This window comes from Littorina saxatilis, linkage group LG8 (assembly GCF_037325665.1).
Source record: "Littorina saxatilis isolate snail1 linkage group LG8, US_GU_Lsax_2.0, whole genome shotgun sequence".
Lineage (NCBI taxonomy): Eukaryota > Metazoa > Mollusca > Gastropoda > Littorinimorpha > Littorinidae > Littorina > Littorina saxatilis.
In genome coordinates this window covers 14,189,549-14,196,353 of record NC_090252.1, presented here as the reverse complement: position 1 = coordinate 14,196,353, position 6,805 = coordinate 14,189,549, and positions in this window count along the sequence as shown.

Genomic DNA, 6,805 nt, shown 5'->3' with positions numbered 1-6,805 from the left:
TTTTTTAGTTATGCGTATAGTGCTTTTAGTTATGCGCTATAGAAATATCGTTAATAAATAAACAAGGTACGTTCACAAAAGTTTTACAATAGCTGATATTATACACGTAAGTAAAAACATTATGCGAAAACTTTGCCGGCATTGTTTTTCTAATTTTGTTATTGTGTCTGTTAAATTGGACTTTTAACTTTAAAATTAACAAATACGGATGCAGTTAGCAATCTTCCGATGGACACAATCCTATAGCAAGGTTAAGAAGTGTTGATACCAGCAGGGACGACAACTCGTGTCCGAGTCAATTCTGAATGTTTTTACATTCAGCTGATTTTGTTCTGTGTTGCTCTTTAACATCACTCGAGACACCATTCGTAGTAGTATGGCACGGCGCGCGTTAGCATTAACTTACCGAGGGACAAAATACAAGTGTGTGTGTTTGTAGGTGTGTGTGTGTGTGTGTGTGTGTGTGTGTGTGTGTGTTTTGTGTGTGTGGGTGTGTGTGTGTGTGTGTGTGTGCGTGTATGTGTGTGTGTATGTGTGTTGTGTGTGTGTGTGTGTGTGTGTGTGTGTGTGTGTGTGTGTGTGTGGAAGAGAGAGAGAGAGAGAGAGAGAGAGAGAGAGAACTCAGAGCTCAGAACTCAGAAAGTATATTGTTTAGGCCAACTTACCCGTTACAACCGGTACATATATCAAACATGACAGGCTCTCTCTCTCTCTCTCTCTCTCTCTCTCTCTCTCTCTCTCTCTCTCTCTCTCTCTCTGTCTCTCTCTCTCTCTCTCTGTCTCTGTCTCTCTCTCTCTCTAGCTCTCTCTCTCTCTCTCTCTCTCTCTCTCTCTCTCTCTCTCTCTCTCTCTCTCTCTCTCTCTCTCTCTCTCTCTCTCTCTCTCTCTGTCTTAAAATGTGTCATCGATTAACGAGTTTTATAAGAATGGTATTGATATACTTTTGCCTTTTTTGACCAATTTTTTTAATCATTTATTTGACAACGGTTTGTTTCCCGATGAATGGTCACACTCGATTTTGCACCCAATACATAAGAAAGGAGATGTGCTCGGAGAGCATGCAGCCTCAGGTTGCAATCTGTTGGTGGTAGCCTCTTCCGAGGTGGTGGTTTCTTCCTGCTCAGATACAGTTTGGATCTTGCACCATTGAGGGACTTGGCCTTCTTCTGACTGTACAGCGCGAGGAAGAATAGTCGGCAGTGGCCTTAAGTTGGTCATGACTGACGTCTGGCTCCCCAAGGACATCTTGCAGGCCTGGGATGTCGCTGTTTCCAAGCACCTTGTGCGCCGACTTCTTGCCCTTGTAACAGGGGTACGACACGGTGTCGCAGCCCGATAAGGCGTGCATGCCGAGTAGCTGACCACACTTGTCCCCCAATGTGTCCACTGTTGCGCGAATGTCAAGCACCGTGCCGTCACACTTCTCCATCTGTATCCTCTTCCTCCATGCCCAGTACACGAGAAGGACGAACACATCAGTGTCGTCACACAGCACCCTGATCGTCTCCGCCCCGCCTGCTGCAGCCTTCAGCATGTAGCTGCACAGCGTGATATCCGCCTCCTCATGAGTGACAAGACAATCGAAACTGCTGACAAGCTCCACGTTGTTCTGCAGAGGATATCCACAGAGGATGTTGCTGAGGAGGCGTTTGTTGTTGGCGTTCTTCATGATAGCTTCTCTGTGTGGGAGGGGGGTAGTGGGTGTCAGACGGAAGTCCTTTGATCATTCCCCTGCCCTCCTCATCCTCTCGTGGTCCTTCGCAGTTGGCTGATTCTCATGGTACCTGTCAAACAACACCAGTTTCTGTGCTGCTGTAGGATAGCGGCTCAGTCGAGCGCCGAAACTCGCGACAAGATTTCCTGCTGTCCCCGCAACAGGCCACACATCATGGTACAGGAGCTGGCTGGCGTCGACCAGCACCACGTCTGGTGCAGGTGCGTTGTTGACCGGCACACCAAGACACTTGACGAGCACAGCCTTGTCTCCTTTCCTCAAACACCCGAACTCGTCGATGAGAGATGGAGGTACGGGATTGAGTTCGTACTTGAAGATGTCTGTCGCCTTCACGCCACGTTGTTGCCCAATGATCTGAAGCCGTACGAATAATGTTCCAATGTCAAAGATGGCCTTGTCTTTGAGAGAGAGAAAATGTAAGTTTTACGCCCTCGCGGCAAAGCCATTAGGGGCATGTTACACGGGAAAAACCGGCTTTGTATGAAAATAACAAATAAAAATGCAGGGGGGGGGGGGGGGGTGTAGACAGCTGGCTGCCGGCTGCTAGAGGAGACCTGAAATGGGCTAGGGACCGGGTTGGGTCGTCTTGGGTCAGTGCTGAAATGGTTACTTTATTGGCTGTTGGCCGAACGGACACCCGAGCTTCATATTTTTGCATGCATGTATTCGTGTTTCCAAGGCCTGAGGCTTTCGCTGTGACCCTGGGATCTTTATCGTGCGCATGCGTGCACACGGGGGTGTTCGGACACCGAGGAGAGTCTGCACAAAGTTGACTCTGGGACACACATCCCGCGCCGAACTTGGGGGTTGAACCCACGCTGATAGTAACAACCGGTTTTAAAGCCAGCGCCTCTACCGACTGGGCAAACTCCCCCCCCCCCCCCCAATTGGTTGGGGTCAAGAAGTTCCATGGAGGGCGGGGGGTATGGAGTAACACATAGTGTTTTGCTCAGAACATTCCCACCCAAGCAGAGCCGCGCTAGGGGTACGCATTACCGTAAAGCTGGCAGTCAGTGCTACCAAATGTCGTCTGTGTCTACCACACGGTGGTGACTTAATGTGGGTCTATGTAAGCAGATGCCAGCGCAAGCAATCTGATGCAGAGTCAGGAGGCGGTTTGGTACAAGAGAACCTTAGAGGCCACAGCCTCGGCCGTCTGAGGGATCTGTGTGTCTGGAGGCACATTTGGTTTCTGAGGATCAAGCGGAGCTGTTGCCTCTGCTCCCAAGTTCCCGTGTCTGGAGGCGTTTTTGGTATGGAAGCAAACCTGTAGGTTGGGGCCTCTGCCTTTCAGGATGCCAGGACTACAAAATGTGTGTCTTGGGACACATTTGGCTTAAGATTCCAGAAGTGGATCTGTGCTGTGCTGGGTCTGCTGCAAGCACACTAGAACCAGCTTGCAACAGTTGAGGTGAACAGATTGGTGACCAAGACCATCATTGGTTTCTCTCCGAGTGATGGGTGTGGGCAGAGAAAGTCTCCCAGACTGAGAGCATTCTCCCTTCTGTAGCGGATGATTCTTAGCATATTGACGTAATGCTAAGCATCCGGTTATCTTGAGTTTTCTCCGTAATACATGTCCGTGGGTTTTTATATTTAGTCAAGTTTTGACTAAATATTTTAACATCGAGGGGGAATCGAAACGAGGGTCGTGGTGTATGTGCGTGATTGCGTGCGTGTGTGTGTGTGTGTGTGTCTGTGTGTGTGTGTAGAGCGATTCAGACTAAACTACTGGACCGATCTTTATGAAATTTGACATGAGAGTTCCTGGGTATGAAATCCCCGAAGGTTTCCTTCATTTTTTTGATAAATGTCTTTGATGACGTCATATCCGGCTTTTCGTGAAAGTTGAGGCGGCACTGTCACGCCCTCATTTTTCAACCAAATTGGTTCAAATTTTGGTCAAGTATTCTTCGACGAAGCCCGGGGTTCGGTATTGCATTTCAGCTTGGTGGCTTAAAAATTAATTAATGACTTTGGTCATTAAAAATCGGAAAATTGTAAAAAAAAATAAAAATTTATAAAACGATCCAAATTTACGTTTATCTTATTCTCCATCATTTGCTGATTCCAAAAACATATAAATATGTTATATTCGGATTAAAAACAAGCTCTGAAAATTAAATATATAAAAAATATTATCAAAATTAAATGTTCCAAATCAATTTAAAAACACTTTCATCTTATTCCTTGTCGGTTCCTGATTCCAAAAACATATAGATATGATATGTTTGGATTAAAAACACGCTCAGAAAGTTAAAACAAAGAGAGGTACAGAAAAGCGTGCTATCCTTCTTAGCGCAACTACTACCCCGCTCTTCTTGTCAATTTCACTGCCTTTGCCATGAGCGGTGGACTGACGATGCTACGAGTATACGGTCTTGCTGAAAAATGGCAGCTACTTGACTAAATATTTTATTTTCGCCTTTCGCGACTTGTTCAATGTTCGGTTATTTCCGTGGCTTCGTGCGGAAAGAGAACCGTCGTCTGCAATCAACGACATGGACCATTCTGGTACTTGTTGCAAACAAAAACATGATTTTAACACAGAATTTAATGTCAGAATAGCTATATAAACACGCCGTGGATCGTGTAACTCTGCATTTGCGCCACCGCAACTTTTTATCGCTTCACGCCGACGAAGAGGCAAGCTGCAAGGTAGGTCTCTCACAGAAAATGAAAATTTGTAGGACTTTCAGGCATCATCTAGATTCTTCATTAGTACATTTTAAAGAAGTATATACTCAAGGGCTAAGGTACGTGCTTTTTTAGTCGAAATGTCAGGTTTCCGCAGTTCAGAGGTCCGATTTCTGCTGGAATTGTAGCTGAAATTGCACGATTTGTCCCTTCCTTCGTAACTTCAACGAAACAGCACTAGTTGATGCATTCCCGTGATGATATCCTGTGAGCTAAACATGTCCTTTGTATTCTTGATGAATGCTGTTGCACAATTTTGTCTTTGGGTGACGCACGCGGCAAAAGGAAACACAAACAATTAGACTTCATGTTATACGCCACCGATGCTTGGTGTAATTCGCCACCGCAATTTCACGTCTTGGATGTTATTCGCCACCGCAACTGTCTAATGAATTGCATAATATGTTGAAGAGTTCAGTGATTCTGTCACTTCCAATTGAACATATTGATTTGGAGTTGTTCAGTTCAGTGTATAGTTCAGCTTTTGTAGAACACGTTTCTGAGACGCACCTGGCGGCGTTTCACTCCCACATTCTTCGTCATTCTTCTTTCCCGAAAAACGTCACGTCTGTCAGAGGCGTTCTTTTCTCTTCCAGCGTCAAACTGATGAGTTTTTGTGTTGTCGCTGGTAATAGGAATGACTGAATTTTAGAATTATTTCACACACATAAACACCAACGAAGCTTAAGAATTTTAGAATTATGTGGTATTTGGCCCCACAATGTTTTTAACAGGAGCGTTCCAGGCCCAGTTTCAGACTCAAGTGACCGCAAATCAAACAGGAAGAGGTAGGTTCCATATTGTCAAACTTAGTGATTTCAGCCACTGAGTGTTTATTGCTAGAATGGCAAGAATCGCTGCGCTCTTCAATCACTTATGCTTATACAATAACTTTTCTGACGGGATACGAGTGGTTTTATTGCAGATGGATTTGGAACAGTCCGGGCAAACCATTGACAGCTTCCTTGATGTCAGTGATGTGGTAGAAGTTACTACTCGACCACCAGTGACTTCGACACCGCAGAAAAAGAAGTCAGAGCAAAAGCAGTGTTTATGCCCAGAATGTGGGAAAACATATAAACACCAACGAACATTAAGAAACCACAGGCTCTTCCATCACACAGAGGGTGGGGGTCCAAGGGTTACCTGTGGGATGTGCAAAAAAACATTCACGGGGTCTGCAGACCTCCAGTCACATGTGAACAAACAGCACATCGGACAAAAACTGTTCGACTGCTCCAAGTGCCACAGAAAATGTGCGTGCAAACGCAATGCAAACCCAAACCGCCACACATGTGTGCAAATCACTAAGTACGCGTGTGATGTCTGTGGCAAAGAGTATAAACACAAATCAACACTCAAGGCTCACACCAACACACACACACACACACACACACACACACACACACACACACACACACACTTGCTCACTCCTGCCCAAGAAGAAGAAGACGAAGAAGAAGAAATACTACGGTTTGATTTGTCAACTCATGGTGCCTTTAAATCCTTTGTATAGGCAAGATCACGCCACTCCCGTGAGTTTAAAACTTGCAGCAATAAAGTTAAAATGCTCCTATCAATTGCTGTCAGTTTTGTGACAAAAATAAAGGTTTAAATGCCTCCACGATGTTGATGCGTTTGAAAATAACAATTTGCGTAGTGCGGTGGCGAATAACAAAAAATGCGGTGGCGAGTTACATCTAACATTGAATTGATGCGGTGGCGAATTACAGAGAGTTGTTGACACTCTGTTTTTATCTGCTTCTTGCAAAGTATATATGGAACTATATACAGAGAAACTACACGTGGAGATTCATAAAACATTAAAGTTATCAGTGAACATGTCCAAGAATAACCAGTAATCTCCGTTTTGTTGCATTTGACGCAGAAACTGAAAATATGCCCAAAACATGGGGAAACGAGAAGAAAAACAGATCGTCACGATCACCAGGGCCATCAAAGCATCAAAAAATATATACAGAAATATAGCTAAGGATATAAGTATGTGAAATGCAACACTTGAGAACATGCTGAGTGCCTAGCATTCTAACAATTTAATTTATCATTCGAGAGATCTTCCTCGCAGCTTTCCTCTTCGTCGGCGTGAAGCGAAAAAAAGTTGCGGTGGCGCAAATGCAGAGTTACACGATCCACGGCGTGATAAATGCTATTGTGTTTTAATTGTAGCAATGGGGTCCGATATTTAGACCAGACAAGTATAATGCCGACGAGTCGGAGACTAAGAATAAAGTAAAAGAATAGGGACTATTTGAATGACGCGCATTTGACACTCTGAGTGATTAGGCTGAAATGAAATTGCGAACAAAATGTCGTCTGTATGACTGCATGTTCGACCCGTGTTGTTCGTTGTAT